Below are 15,397 nucleotides of genomic sequence, written 5' to 3'. Positions count from 1 at the left end.
ACAATGTATTGGCTCGTTGGTCCAGAGTTATGATTCTTCCTTTGAGTGTGAGAGATCGTGGCCTCATCATCCTGGATGAGTCCTCAAAATTAATCTTTTATACTTCTTTCTTTGTTTGTTGGAGAGCTTGAGAAGCAGTGGAAGGATCTGAGGGTGAATCATGGTGGTTTGAGGCAGTCAAGTTCAGTGTATTGATGGGCTGCTGCAAAGCCAAAAACTCTTGGTCCTATTTTGATGGTCCTGGAAATGATATAGCACAGAAGAGAACAGAGCCTAACACCAACAACAAGGATGGTTCGTTGGTCTGGAGGTATGATTCTAGCTTCGGGTGCGAGAGGTCCTGGGTTAAAATCCCAGACGAGCCCTGATGATTCATCTTTGAAACGTTGTTTGTTGAAGGGTTTGAGAATCAGTGGAAGGATCTGAGGATGTGTTATGTTGAATTTGAGGTAGTTTGTTTCGTTCATTGATGGGTTTTTGGAAAAGGAAAACTCTTTATGCAAGGCCTCGGAGCGTGGAAGACCGACAACACAGAACAGAACAGATCCTAATTAAACCAACAATGTATTGGCTCGTTGGACCAGAGTTATGATTCTTGCTTTGGGTGGAGAGGTCGTGGCTTCATCACCCTGGATGAGTCCTCAAAATTAATCTTTTGAACTTCCTTTCTTTGTTTGATGGAGTGCTTGAGAAGCAGTGGAAGGATTTGAGGGTGACTTCTGTTGTGTTTGAGGTCGTCGTGTTTTGATCATTGATGGGCTTTTGCAAAAGCATGAACTCTTTGTCCAAATTTCATGCTCCTGAAAGAGCTGTGACACAGAAGAGAACAGAGCCTAACTCATATAATAAGGTTGGTTCGTTGGTCTAGAGGTATGATTCTCACTTAGGGTGCGAGAGGTCCTGGGTTCAAATCCCAAACAAGCCCTTTGATTGAACTTTTATACCTTCTTGATTTGGTGGAGATCTGCCAAACCCTTGGAATGATCTGAAGAGAAATTGCATTAGGTTGAGGCAGAAGTGTTCAGTGAATTTTTGGGCTTATGCAAAAGCAAAAACTTTTTGTCCAAAGTCTCGGCTTGTGGAAGACCTACAACACAGAACAGAACAGACCCTAATAAACCATCAATGTATTGACTCATTGGTCCAGAGTTATGATTCTTCCTTTGGGTGTGAGAGATCGCGGCCTCATTATCCTGGATGAGTCCTCAAAATTAATCTTTTATACTTCTTTGTTTGTTTGTTGGAGAGCTTGAGAATCAGTGGAAGGATCTGAGGATGCGTTATGTTGAATTTGAGGTAGTTTGTTTCGTTCATTGATGGGTTTTTGGAAAAGGAAAACTCTTTATGCAAGGCCTCGGAGCGTGGAAGACCTACAACACAGAACAGAACAGACCCTAATAAACCAACAATGTATTGGCTCGTTGGTCCAGATTTATGATTCTTCCTTTGGGTGTGAGAGATCGCGGCCTCATCATCCTGGATGAGTCCTCAAAATTAATCTTTTATACTTCTTTCTTTGTTTGTTGGAGAGCTTGAGAAGCAGTGGAAGGATCTGAGGGTGAATCATGGTGGTTTGAGGCAGTCAAGTTCAGTGTATTGATGGGCTGCTGCAAAGCCAAAAACTCTTGGTCCTATTTTGATGGTCCTGGAAATGATATAGCACAGAAGAGAACAGAGCCTAACACCAACAACAAGGATGGTTCGTTGGTCTGGAGGTATGATTCTAGCTTCGGGTGCGAGAGGTCCTGGGTTAAAATCCCAGACGAGCCCTGATGATTAATCTTTGAAACGTTGTTTGTTGAAGGGTTTGAGAATCAGTGGAAGGATCTGAGGATGTGTTATGTTGAATTTGAGGTAGTTTGTTTCGTTCATTGATGGGTTTTTGGAAAAGGAAAACTCTTTATGCAAGGCCTCGGAGCGCGGAAGACCGACAACACAGAACAGAACAGATCCTAATTAAACCAACAATGTATTGGCTCGTTGGACCAGAGTTATGATTCTTGCTTTGGGTGGAGAGGTCGCGGCTTCATCACCCTGGATGAGTCCTCAAAATTAATCTTTTGAACTTCCTTTCTTTGTTTGATGGAGAGCTTGAGAAGCAGTGGAAGGATTTGAGGGTGACTTCTGTTGTGTTTGAGGTCGTCGTGTTTTGATCATTGATGGGCTTTTGCAAAAGCATGAACTCTTTGTCCAAATTTCATGCTCCTGAAAGAGCTGTGACACTGAAGAGAACAGAGCCTAACAAATATAATCAGGTTGGTTCGTTGGTCTCGAGGTATGATTTTCGCTTAGGGTGCGAGAGGTCCCGGGTTCAAATCCCGGACAAGCCCTTTGATTGAACTTTTATACCTTCTTGATTTGGTGGAGACCTGCCAAACCCTTGGAATGATCTGAAGAGAAATTGCATTAGGTTGAGGCAGAAGTGTTCAGTGAATTTTTGGGCTTATGCAAAAGCAAAAACTTTTTGTCCAAAGTCTCGGCTTGTGGGAGAGCTATAACACAGAACAGAACAGACCCTAATAAACCGACAACGTATTGGCTCGTTGGTCTAGAGGTATGTTTTTTGCTTCGGGTGTGATAGGTCCTGGGTTAAAATCCCAGAGGTGCCCTGATGATTCGTCTTTTAAACATTGTTTGTTGGAGGGTTTGAGAATCATTGGAAGGATCTGATGATGCGTTATGTTGAATTTGAGGTAGTTTGTTTCATTCATTGATGGGTTTTTGGAAAAGGAAAACTCTTTATGCAAGGCCTCGTAGCATGGAAGACCGACAACACAGAACAGAACAGACCCTAATAAACCATCAATGTATTGACTCGTTGGTCCAGAGTTATGATTCTTCCTTTGGGTGTGAGAGATCGCGGCCTCATTATCCTGGATGAGTCCTCAAAATTAATCTTTTATACTTCTTTGTTTGTTTGTTGGAGAGCTTGAGAATCAGTGGAAGGATCTGAGGGTGCGTTATGTTGAATTTGAGGTAGTTTGTTTCGTTCATTGATGGGTTTTTGGAAAAGGAAAACTCTTTATGCAAGGCCTCGGAGCGTGGAAGACCTACAACACAGAACAGAACAGACCCTAATAAACCAACAATGTATTGGCTCGTTGGTCCAGAGTTATGATTCTTCCTTTGGGTGTGAGAGATCGCGGCCTCATCATCCTGGATGAGTCCTCAAAATTAATCTTTTATACTTCTTTCTTTGTTTGTTGGAGAGCTTGAGAAGCAGTGGAAGGATCTGAGGGTGAATCATGGTGGTTTGAGGCAGTCAAGTTCAGTGTATTGATGGGCTGCTGCAAAGCCAAAAACTCTTGGTCCTATTTTGATGGTCCTGGAAATGATATAGCACAGAAGAGAACAGAGCCTAACACCAACAACAAGGATGGTTCGTTGGTCTGGAGGTATGATTCTAGCTTTGGGTGCGAGAGGTCCTGGGTTAAAATCCCAGGCGAGCCCTGATGATTAATCTTTGAAACGTTGTTTGTTGAAGGGTTTGAGAATCAGTGGAAGGATCTGAGGATGTGTTATGTTGAATTTGAGGTAGTTTGTTTCGTTCATTGATGGGTTTTTGGAAAAGGAAAACTCTTTATGCAAGGCCTCGGAGCACGGAAGACCGACAACACAGAACAGAACAGATCCTAATTAAACCAACAATGTATTGGCTCGTTGGACCAGAGTTATGATTCTTGCTTTGGGTGGAGAGGTCGCGGCTTCATCACCCTGGATGAGTCCTCAAAATTAATCTTTTGAACTTCCTTTCTTTGTTTGATGGAGAGCTTGAGAAGCAGTGGAAGGATTTGAAGGTGACTTCTGTTGTGTTTGAGGTCGTCGTGTTTTGATCATTGATGGGCTTTTGCAAAAGCATGAACTCTTTGTCCAAATTTCATGCTCCTGAAAGAGCTGTGACACTGAAGAGAACAGAGCCTAACACATATAATCAGGTTGTTTCGTTGGTCTAGAGGTATGATTCTCGCTTAGGGTGCGAGAGGTCCTGGGTTCAAATCCCGGACAAGCACTTTGATTGAACTTTTATACCTTCTTGATTTGGTGGAGACCTGCCAAACCCTTGGAATGATCTGAAGAGAAATTGCATTAGGTTGAGGCAGAAGTGTTCAGTGAATTTTTGGGCTTAGGCAAAAGCAAAAACTTTTTGTCCAAAGTCTCGGCTTGTGGGAGAGCTATAACACAGAACAGAACAGACCCTAATAAACCAACAACGTATTGGCTCGTTGGGCTCGAGGTATGTTTTTTGCTTCGGGTGTGATAGGTCCTGGGTTAAAATCCCAGAGGTGCCCTGATGATTCGACTTTTAAACATTGTTTGTTGGAGGGTTTGAGAATCAGTGGAAGGATCTGAGGATGCGTTATGTTGAATTTGAGGTAGTTTGTTTCATTCATTGATGGGTTTTTGGAAAAGGAAAACTCTTTATGCAAGGCCTCGTAGCATGGAAGACCTACAACACAGAACAGAACAGACCCTAATAAACCATCAATGTATTGACTCGTTGGTCCAGAGTTATGATTCTTGCTTTGGGTGGAGAGGTCGCGGCTTCATCACCCTGGATGAGTCCTCAAAATTAATCTTTTGAACTTCCTTTCTTTGTTTGATGGAGAGCTTGAGAAGCAGTGGAAGGATTTGAGGGTGACTTCTGTTGTGTTTGAGGTCGTCGTGTTTTGATCATTGATGGGCTTTTGCAAAAGCATGAACTCTTTGTCCAAATTTCATGCTCCTGAAAGAGCTGTGACACAGAAGAGAACAGAGCCTAACACATATGATAAGGTTGGTTCGTTGGTCTAGAGGTATGATTCTCGCTTCGGGTGCGAGAGGTCCCGGGTTCAAATCCCGGACGAGCCCTTTGATTGAACTTTTATACCTTCTTGATTTGGTCGAGACCTGCCAAACCCTTGGAATGATCTGAAGAGAAATTGCATTAGGTTGAGGCAGAAGTGTTCAGTGAATTTTTGGGCTTATGCAAAAGCAAAAACTTTTTGTCCAAAGTCTCGGCTTGTGGGAGAGCTATAACACAGAACAGAACAGACCCTAATAAACCAACAACGTATTGGCTCGTTGGTCTAGAGGTATGTTTTTTGCTTCGGGTGTGATAGGTCCTGGGTTAAAATCCCAGAGGTGCCCTGATGATTCGTCTTTTAAACATTGTTTGTTGGAGGGTTTGAGAATCAGTGGAAGGATCTGAGGATGCGTTATGTTGAATTTGAGGTAGTTTGTTTCGTTCATTGATGGGTTTTTGGAAAAGGAAAACTCTTAATGCAAGGCCTCGGAGCGTGGAAGACCTACAACACAGAACAGAACAGACCCTAATAAACCAACAATGTATTGGCTCGTTGGTCCAGAGTTATGATTCTTCCTTTGGGTGTGAGAGATTGCGGCCTCATCATCCTGGATGAGTCCTCAAAATTAATCTTTTATACTTCTTTCTTTGTTTGTTGGAGAGCTTGAGAAGCAGTGGAAGGATCTGAGGGTGAATCGTGGTGGTTTGAGGCAGTCAAGTTCAGTGTATTGATGGGCTGCTGCAAAGCCAAAAACTCTTGGTCCTATTTTGATGGTCCTGGAAATGATATAGCACAGAAGAGAACAGAGCCTAACACCAACAACAAGGATGGTTCGTTGGTCTGGAGGTATGATTCTATGCTTCGGGTGCGAGAGGTCCTGGGTTAAAATCCCAGACGAGTCCTGGTGATTCATCTTTGAAACGTTGTTTGTTGAAGGGATTGAGAATCAGTGGAAGAATCAGTGGAAGAATCAGTGGAGGTATCAGTGGAAGTATCAGTGGAAGAATCAGTGGAAGTATAAGTGGAAGGATCTGAGGATGTGTTATGTTGAATTTGAGGTAGTTCGTTTCGTTCATTGATGGGTTTTTGGAAAAGGAAAACTCTTTATGCAAGGCCTCGGAGCACGGAAGACCGACAACACAGAACAGAACAGATCCTAATTAAACCAACAATGTATTGGCTCGTTGGACCAGAGTTATGATTCTTGCTTTGGGTGGAGAGGTCGCGGCTTCATCACCCTGGATGAGTCCTCAAAATTAATCTTTTGAACTTCCTTTCTTTGTTTGATGGAGAGCTTGAGAAGCAGTGGAAGGATTTGAAGGTGACTTCTGTTGTGTTTGAGGTCGTCGTGTTTTGATCATTGATGGGCTTTTGCAAAAGCATGAACTCTTTGTCCAAATTTCATGCTCCTGAAAGAGCTGTGACACTGAAGAGAACAGAGCCTAACACATATAATCAGGTTGTTTCGTTGGTCTAGAGGTATGATTCTCGCTTAGGGTGCGAGAGGTCCTGGGTTCAAATCCCGGACAAGCCCTTTGATTGAACTTTTATACCTTCTTGATTTGGTGGAGACCTGCCAAACCCTTGGAATGATCTGAAGAGAAATTGCATTAGGTTGAGGCAGAAGTGTTCAGTGAATTTTTGGGCTTAGGCAAAAGCAAAAACTTTTTGTCCAAAGTCTCGGCTTGTGGGAGAGCTATAACACAGAACAGAACAGACCCTAATAAACCAACAACGTATTGGCTCGTTGGTCTCGAGGTATGTTTTTTGCTTCGGGTGTGATAGGTCCTGGGTTAAAATCCCAGAGGTGCCCTGATGATTCGACTTTTAAACATTGTTTGTTGGAGGGTTTGAGAATCAGTGGAAGGATCTGAGGATGCGTTATGTTGAATTTGAGGTAGTTTGTTTCATTCATTGATGGGTTTTTGGAAAAGGAAAACTCTTTATGCAAGGCCTCGTAGCATGGAAGACCTACAACACAGAACAGAACAGACCCTAATAAACCATCAATGTATTGACTCGTTGGTCCAGAGTTATGATTCTTCCTTTGGGTGTGAGAGATCGCGGCCTCATTATCCTGGATGAGTCCTCAAAATTAATCTTTTATACTTCTTTGTTTGTTTGTTGGAGAGCTTGAGAATCAGTGGAAGGATCTGAGGATGCGTTATGTTGAATTTGGGGTAGTTTGTTTCGTTCATTGATGGGTTTTTGGAAAAGGAAAACTCTTTATGCAAGGCCTCGGAGCGTGGAAGACCTACAACACAGAACAGAACAGACCCTAATAAACCAACAATGTATTGGCTCGTTGGTCCAGAGTTATGATTCTTCCTTTGGGTGTGAGAGATCGCGGCCTCATCATCCTGGATGAGTCCTCAAAATTAATCTTTTATACTTCTTTCTTTGTTTGTTGGAGAGCTTGAGAAGCAGTGGAAGGATCTGAGGGTGAATCATGGTGGTTTGAGGCAGTCAAGTTCAGTGTATTGATGGGCTGCTGCAAAGCCAAAAACTCTTGGTCCTATTTTGATGGTCCTGGAAATGATATAGCACAGAAGAGAACAGAGCCTAACACCAACAACAAGGATGGTTCGTTGGTCTGGAGGTATGATTCTAGCTTCGGGTGCGAGAGGTCCTGGGTTAAAATCCCAGACGAGCCCTGATGATTCATCTTTGAAACGTTGTTTGTTGAAGGGTTTGAGAATCAGTGGAAGGATCTGAGGATGTGTTATGTTGAATTTGAGGTAGCTTGTTTCGTTCATTGATGGGTTTTTGGAAAAGCAAAACTCTTTATGCAAGGCCTCGGAGCGCGGAAGACCGACAACACAGAACAGAACAGATCCTAATTAAACCAACAATGTATTGGCTCGTTGGACCAGAGTTATGATTCTTGCTTTGGGTGGAGAGGTCGCGGCTTCATCACCCTGGATGAGTCCTCAAAATTAATCTTTTGAACTTCCTTTCTTTGTTTGATGGAGAGCTTGAGAAGCAGTGGAAGGATTTGAGGGTGACTTCTGTTGTGTTTGAGGTCGTCGTGTTTTGATCATTGATGGGCTTTTGCAAAAGCATGAACTCTTTGTCCAAATTTCATGCTCCTGAAAGAGCTGTGACACAGAAGAGAACAGAGCCTAACACATATGATAAGGTTGGTTCGTTGGTCTAGAGGTATGATTCTCGCTTCGGGTGCGAGAGGTCCCGGGTTCAAATCCCGGACGAGCCCTTTGATTGAACTTTTATACCTTCTTGATTTGGTCGAGACCTGCCAAACCCTTGGAATGATCTGAAGAGAAATTGCATTAGGTTGAGGCAGAAGTGTTCAGTGAATTTTTGGGCTTATGCAAAAGCAAAAACTTTTTGTCCAAAGTCTCGGCTTGTGGGAGAGCTATAACACAGAACAGAACAGACCCTAATAAACCAACAACGTATTGGCTCGTTGGTCTAGAGGTATGTTTTTTGCTTCGGGTGTGATAGGTCCTGGGTTAAAATCCCAGAGGTGCCCTGATGATTCGTCTTTTAAACATTGTTTGTTGGAGGGTTTGAGAATCAGTGGAAGGATCTGAGGATGCGTTATGTTGAATTTGAGGTAGTTTGTTTCGTTCATTGATGGGTTTTTGGAAAAGGAAAACTCTTAATGCAAGGCCTCGGAGCGTGGAAGACCTACAACACAGAACAGAACAGACCCTAATAAACCAACAATGTATTGGCTCGTTGGTCCAGAGTTATGATTCTTCCTTTGGGTGTGAGAGATTGCGGCCTCATCATCCTGGATGAGTCCTCAAAATTAATCTTTTATACTTCTTTCTTTGTTTGTTGGAGAGCTTGAGAAGCAGTGGAAGGATCTGAGGGTGAATCGTGGTGGTTTGAGGCAGTCAAGTTCAGTGTATTGATGGGCTGCTGCAAAGCCAAAAACTCTTGGTCCTATTTTGATGGTCCTGGAAATGATATAGCACAGAAGAGAACAGAGCCTAACACCAACAACAAGGATGGTTCGTTGGTCTGGAGGTATGATTCTATGCTTCGGGTGCGAGAGGTCCTGGGTTAAAATCCCAGACGAGTCCTGGTGATTCATCTTTGAAACGTTGTTTGTTGAAGGGATTGAGAATCAGTGGAAGAATCAGTGGAAGAATCAGTGGAGGTATCAGTGGAAGTATCAGTGGAAGAATCAGTGGAAGTATAAGTGGAAGGATCTGAGGATGTGTTATGTTGAATTTGAGGTAGTTCGTTTCGTTCATTGATGGGTTTTTGGAAAAGGAAAACTCTTTATGCAAGGCCTCGGAGCACGGAAGACCGACAACACAGAACAGAACAGATCCTAATTAAACCAACAATGTATTGGCTCGTTGGACCAGAGTTATGATTCTTGCTTTGGGTGGAGAGGTCGCGGCTTCATCACCCTGGATGAGTCCTCAAAATTAATCTTTTGAACTTCCTTTCTTTGTTTGATGGAGAGCTTGAGAAGCAGTGGAAGGATTTGAAGGTGACTTCTGTTGTGTTTGAGGTCGTCGTGTTTTGATCATTGATGGGCTTTTGCAAAAGCATGAACTCTTTGTCCAAATTTCATGCTCCTGAAAGAGCTGTGACACTGAAGAGAACAGAGCCTAACACATATAATCAGGTTGTTTCGTTGGTCTAGAGGTATGATTCTCGCTTAGGGTGCGAGAGGTCCTGGGTTCAAATCCCGGACAAGCCCTTTGATTGAACTTTTATACCTTCTTGATTTGGTGGAGACCTGCCAAACCCTTGGAATGATCTGAAGAGAAATTGCATTAGGTTGAGGCAGAAGTGTTCAGTGAATTTTTGGGCTTAGGCAAAAGCAAAAACTTTTTGTCCAAAGTCTCGGCTTGTGGGAGAGCTATAACACAGAACAGAACAGACCCTAATAAACCAACAACGTATTGGCTCGTTGGTCTCGAGGTATGTTTTTTGCTTCGGGTGTGATAGGTCCTGGGTTAAAATCCCAGAGGTGCCCTGATGATTCGACTTTTAAACATTGTTTGTTGGAGGGTTTGAGAATCAGTGGAAGGATCTGAGGATGCGTTATGTTGAATTTGAGGTAGTTTGTTTCATTCATTGATGGGTTTTTGGAAAAGGAAAACTCTTTATGCAAGGCCTCGTAGCATGGAAGACCTACAACACAGAACAGAACAGACCCTAATAAACCATCAATGTATTGACTCGTTGGTCCAGAGTTATGATTCTTCCTTTGGGTGTGAGAGATCGCGGCCTCATTATCCTGGATGAGTCCTCAAAATTAATCTTTTATACTTCTTTGTTTGTTTGTTGGAGAGCTTGAGAATCAGTGGAAGGATCTGAGGATGCGTTATGTTGAATTTGGGGTAGTTTGTTTCGTTCATTGATGGGTTTTTGGAAAAGGAAAACTCTTTATGCAAGGCCTCGGAGCGTGGAAGACCTACAACACAGAACAGAACAGACCCTAATAAACCAACAATGTATTGGCTCGTTGGTCCAGAGTTATGATTCTTCCTTTGGGTGTGAGAGATCGCGGCCTCATCATCCTGGATGAGTCCTCAAAATTAATCTTTTATACTTCTTTCTTTGTTTGTTGGAGAGCTTGAGAAGCAGTGGAAGGATCTGAGGGTGAATCATGGTGGTTTGAGGCAGTCAAGTTCAGTGTATTGATGGGCTGCTGCAAAGCCAAAAACTCTTGGTCCTATTTTGATGGTCCTGGAAATGATATAGCACAGAAGAGAACAGAGCCTAACACCAACAACAAGGATGGTTCGTTGGTCTGGAGGTATGATTCTAGCTTTGGGTGCGAGAGGTCCTGGGTTAAAATCCCAGACGAGCCCTGATGATTCATCTTTGAAACGTTGTTTGTTGAAGGGTTTGAGAATCAGTGGAAGGATCTGAGGATGTGTTATGTTGAATTTGAGGTAGCTTGTTTCGTTCATTGATGGGTTTTTGGAAAAGCAAAACTCTTTATGCAAGGCCTCGGAGCGCGGAAGACCGACAACACAGAACAGAACAGATCCTAATTAAACCAACAATGTATTGGCTCGTTGGACCAGAGTTATGATTCTTGCTTTGGGTGGAGAGGTCGCGGCTTCATCACCCTGGATGAGTCCTCAAAATTAATCTTTTGAACTTCCTTTCTTTGTTTGATGGAGAGCTTGAGAAGCAGTGGAAGGATTTGAGGGTGACTTCTGTTGTGTTTGAGGTCGTCGTGTTTTGATCATTGATGGGCTTTTGCAAAAGCATGAACTCTTTGTCCAAATTTCATGCTCCTGAAAGAGCTGTGACACAGAAGAGAACAGAGCCTAACACATATGATAAGGTTGGTTCGTTGGTCTAGAGGTATGATTCTCGCTTCGGGTGCGAGAGGTCCCGGGTTCAAATCCCGGACGAGCCCTTTGATTGAACTTTTATACCTTCTTGATTTGGTCGAGACCTGCCAAACCCTTGGAATGATCTGAAGAGAAATTGCATTAGGTTGAGGCAGAAGTGTTCAGTGAATTTTTGGGCTTATGCAAAAGCAAAAACTTTTTGTCCAAAGTCTCGGCTTGTGGGAGAGCTATAACACAGAACAGAACAGACCCTAATAAACCAACAACGTATTGGCTCGTTGGTCTAGAGGTATGTTTTTTGCTTCGGGTGTGATAGGTCCTGGGTTAAAATCCCAGAGGTGCCCTGATGATTCGTCTTTTAAACATTGTTTGTTGGAGGGTTTGAGAATCAGTGGAAGGATCTGAGGATGCGTTATGTTGAATTTGAGGTAGTTTGTTTCGTTCATTGATGGGTTTTTGGAAAAGGAAAACTCTTAAAGCAAGGCCTCGGAGCGTGGAAGACCTACAACACAGAACAGAACAGACCCTAATAAACCAACAATGTATTGGCTCGTTGGTCCAGAGTTATGATTCTTCCTTTGGGTGTGAGAGATCGCGGCCTCATTATCCTGGATGAGTCCTCAAAATTAATGTTTTATACTTCTTTGTTTGTTTGTTGGAGAGCTTGAGAATCAGTGGAAGGATCTGAGGATGCGTTATGTTGAATTTGAGGTAGTTTGTTTCGTTCATTGATGGGTTTTTGGAAAAGGAAAACTCTTTATGCAAGGCCTCGGAGCGTGGAAGACCTACAACACAGAACAGAACAGACCCTAATAAACCATCAATGTATTGACTCGTTGGTCCAGAGTTATGATTCTTCCTTTGGGTGTGAGAGATTGCGGCCTCATCATCCTGGATGAGTCCTCAAAATTAATCTTTTATACTTCTTTCTTTGTTTGTTGGAGAGCTTGAGAAGCAGTGGAAGGATCTGAGGGTGAATCGTGGTGGTTTGAGGCAGTCAAGTTCAGTGTATTGATGGGCTGCTGCAAAGCCAAAAACTCTTGGTCCTATTTTGATGGTCCTGGAAATGATATAGCACAGAAGAGAACAGAGCCTAACACCAACAACAAGGATGGTTCGTTGGTCTGGAGGTATGATTCTATGCTTCGGGTGCGAGAGGTCCTGGGTTAAAATCCCAGACGAGTCCTGGTGATTCATCTTTGAAACGTTGTTTGTTGAAGGGATTGAGAATCAGTGGAAGAATCAGTGGAAGAATCAGTGGAGGTATCAGTGGAAGTATCAGTGGAAGAATCAGTGGAAGTATAAGTGGAAGGATCTGAGGATGTGTTATGTTGAATTTGAGGTAGTTCGTTTCGTTCATTGATGGGTTTTTGGAAAAGGAAAACTCTTTATGCAAGGCCTCGGAGCACGGAAGACCGACAACACAGAACAGAACAGATCCTAATTAAACCAACAATGTATTGGCTCGTTGGACCAGAGTTATGATTCTTGCTTTGGGTGGAGAGGTCGCGGCTTCATCACCCTGGATGAGTCCTCAAAATTAATCTTTTGAACTTCCTTTCTTTGTTTGATGGAGAGCTTGAGAAGCAGTGGAAGGATTTGAAGGTGACTTCTGTTGTGTTTGAGGTCGTCGTGTTTTGATCATTGATGGGCTTTTGCAAAAGCATGAACTCTTTGTCCAAATTTCATGCTCCTGAAAGAGCTGTGACACTGAAGAGAACAGAGCCTAACACATATAATCAGGTTGTTTCGTTGGTCTAGAGGTATGATTCTCGCTTAGGGTGCGAGAGGTCCTGGGTTCAAATCCCGGACAAGCCCTTTGATTGAACTTTTATACCTTCTTGATTTGGTGGAGACCTGCCAAACCCTTGGAATGATCTGAAGAGAAATTGCATTAGGTTGAGGCAGAAGTGTTCAGTGAATTTTTGGGCTTAGGCAAAAGCAAAAACTTTTTGTCCAAAGTCTCGGCTTGTGGGAGAGCTATAACACAGAACAGAACAGACCCTAATAAACCAACAACGTATTGGCTCGTTGGTCTCGAGGTATGTTTTTTGCTTCGGGTGTGATAGGTCCTGGGTTAAAATCCCAGAGGTGCCCTGATGATTCGACTTTTAAACATTGTTTGTTGGAGGGTTTGAGAATCAGTGGAAGGATCTGAGGATGCGTTATGTTGAATTTGAGGTAGTTTGTTTCATTCATTGATGGGTTTTTGGAAAAGGAAAACTCTTTATGCAAGGCCTCGGAGCGTGGAAGACCTACAACACAGAACAGAACAGACCCTAATAAACCAACAATGTATTGGCTCGTTGGTCCAGAGTTATGATTCTTCCTTTGGGTGTGAGAGATCGCGGCCTCATCATCCTGGATGAGTCCTCAAAATTAATCTTTTATACTTCTTTCTTTGTTTGTTGGAGAGCTTGAGAAGCAGTGGAAGGATCTGAGGGTGAATCATGGTGGTTTGAGGCAGTCAAGTTCAGTGTATTGATGGGCTGCTGCAAAGCCAAAAACTCTTGGTCCTATTTTGATGGTCCTGGAAATGATATAGCACAGAAGAGAACAGAGCCTAACACCAACAACAAGGATGGTTCGTTGGTCTGGAGGTATGATTCTAGCTTCGGGTGCGAGAGGTCCTGGGTTAAAATCCCAGACGAGCCCTGATGATTCATCTTTGAAACGTTGTTTGTTGAAGGGTTTGAGAATCAGTGGAAGGATCTGAGGATGTGTTATGTTGAATTTGAGGTAGCTTGTTTCGTTCATTGATGGGTTTTTGGAAAAGCAAAACTCTTTATGCAAGGCCTCGGAGCGCGGAAGACCGACAACACAGAACAGAACAGATCCTAATTAAACCAACAATGTATTGGCTCGTTGGACCAGAGTTATGATTCTTGCTTTGGGTGGAGAGGTCGCGGCTTCATCACCCTGGATGAGTCCTCAAAATTAATCTTTTGAACTTCCTTTCTTTGTTTGATGGAGAGCTTGAGAAGCAGTGGAAGGATTTGAGGGTGACTTCTGTTGTGTTTGAGGTCGTCGTGTTTTGATCATTGATGGGCTTTTGCAAAAGCATGAACTCTTTGTCCAAATTTCATGCTCCTGAAAGAGCTGTGACACAGAAGAGAACAGAGCCTAACACATATGATAAGGTTGGTTCGTTGGTCTAGAGGTATGATTCTCGCTTCGGGTGCGAGAGGTCCCGGGTTCAAATCCCGGACGAGCCCTTTGATTGAACTTTTATACCTTCTTGATTTGGTCGAGACCTGCCAAACCCTTGGAATGATCTGAAGAGAAATTGCATTAGGTTGAGGCAGAAGTGTTCAGTGAATTTTTGGGCTTATGCAAAAGCAAAAACTTTTTGTCCAAAGTCTCGGCTTGTGGGAGAGCTATAACACAGAACAGAACAGACCCTAATAAACCAACAACGTATTGGCTCGTTGGTCTAGAGGTATGTTTTTTGCTTCGGGTGTGATAGGTCCTGGGTTAAAATCCCAGAGGTGCCCTGATGATTCGTCTTTTAAACATTGTTTGTTGGAGGGTTTGAGAATCAGTGGAAGGATCTGAGGATGCGTTATGTTGAATTTGAGGTAGTTTGTTTCGTTCATTGATGGGTTTTTGGAAAAGGAAAACTCTTTATGCAAGGCCTCGGAGCGTGGAAGACCTACAACACAGAACAGAACAGACCCTAATAAACCAACAATGTATTGGCTCGTTGGTCCAGAGTTATGATTCTTCCTTTGGGTGTGAGAGATCGCGGCCTCATTATCCTGGATGAGTCCTCAAAATTAATGTTTTATACTTCTTTGTTTGTTTGTTGGAGAGCTTGAGAATCAGTGGAAGGATCTGAGGATGCGTTATGTTGAATTTGAGGTAGTTTGTTTCGTTCATTGATGGGTTTTTGGAAAAGGAAAACTCTTTATGCAAGGCCTCGGAGCGTGGAAGACCTACAACACAGAACAGAACAGACCCTAATAAACCATCAATGTATTGACTCGTTGGTCCAGAGTTATGATTCTTCCTTTGGGTGTGAGAGATCGCGGCCTCATTATCCTGGATGAGTCCTCAAAATTAATCTTTTATACTGCTTTGTTTGTTTGTTGGAGAGCTTGAGAATCAGTGGAAGGATCTGAGGATGCGTTATGTTGAATTTGAGGTAGTTTGTTTCGTTCATTGATGGGTTTTTGGAAAAGGAAAACTCTTTATGCAAGGCCTCGGAGCGTGGAAGACCTACAACACAGAACAGAACAGACCCTAATAAACCAACAATGTATTGGCTCGTTGGTCCAGATTTATGATTCTTCCTTTGGGTGTGAGAGATCGCGG

The 15,397-nt window shown here is 43.0% G+C and overlaps 4 non-coding genes across 4 annotated transcripts; all 4 read left to right on the top strand.

The window, feature by feature from the left end:
* The first annotated feature begins 4,776 nt into the window (after nt 1–4,776).
* On the top strand, nt 4,777–4,848 carry TRNAP-CGG (transfer RNA proline (anticodon CGG)). Its single transcript has one exon. It is a non-coding gene; the product is annotated as a tRNA-Pro (tRNA).
* A 3,078-nt stretch (nt 4,849–7,926) lies between these two features.
* On the top strand, nt 7,927–7,998 carry TRNAP-CGG (transfer RNA proline (anticodon CGG)). Its single transcript has one exon. It is a non-coding gene; the product is annotated as a tRNA-Pro (tRNA).
* Nucleotides 7,999–11,076: 3,078 nt separating this feature from the next.
* On the top strand, nt 11,077–11,148 carry TRNAP-CGG (transfer RNA proline (anticodon CGG)). Its single transcript has one exon. It is a non-coding gene; the product is annotated as a tRNA-Pro (tRNA).
* Nucleotides 11,149–14,226: 3,078 nt separating this feature from the next.
* On the top strand, nt 14,227–14,298 carry TRNAP-CGG (transfer RNA proline (anticodon CGG)). The gene has a single exon. It is a non-coding gene; the product is annotated as a tRNA-Pro (tRNA).
* The last annotated feature ends 1,099 nt before the right edge of the window (nt 14,299–15,397 follow it).

This window comes from Myxine glutinosa, chromosome 1 (assembly GCF_964187855.1).
Source record: "Myxine glutinosa chromosome 1, kmMyxGlut1.1, whole genome shotgun sequence".
NCBI classification, from domain to species: domain Eukaryota; kingdom Metazoa; phylum Chordata; class Myxini; order Myxiniformes; family Myxinidae; genus Myxine; species Myxine glutinosa.
This window is presented reverse-complemented; position numbering and strand designations above follow the sequence as displayed.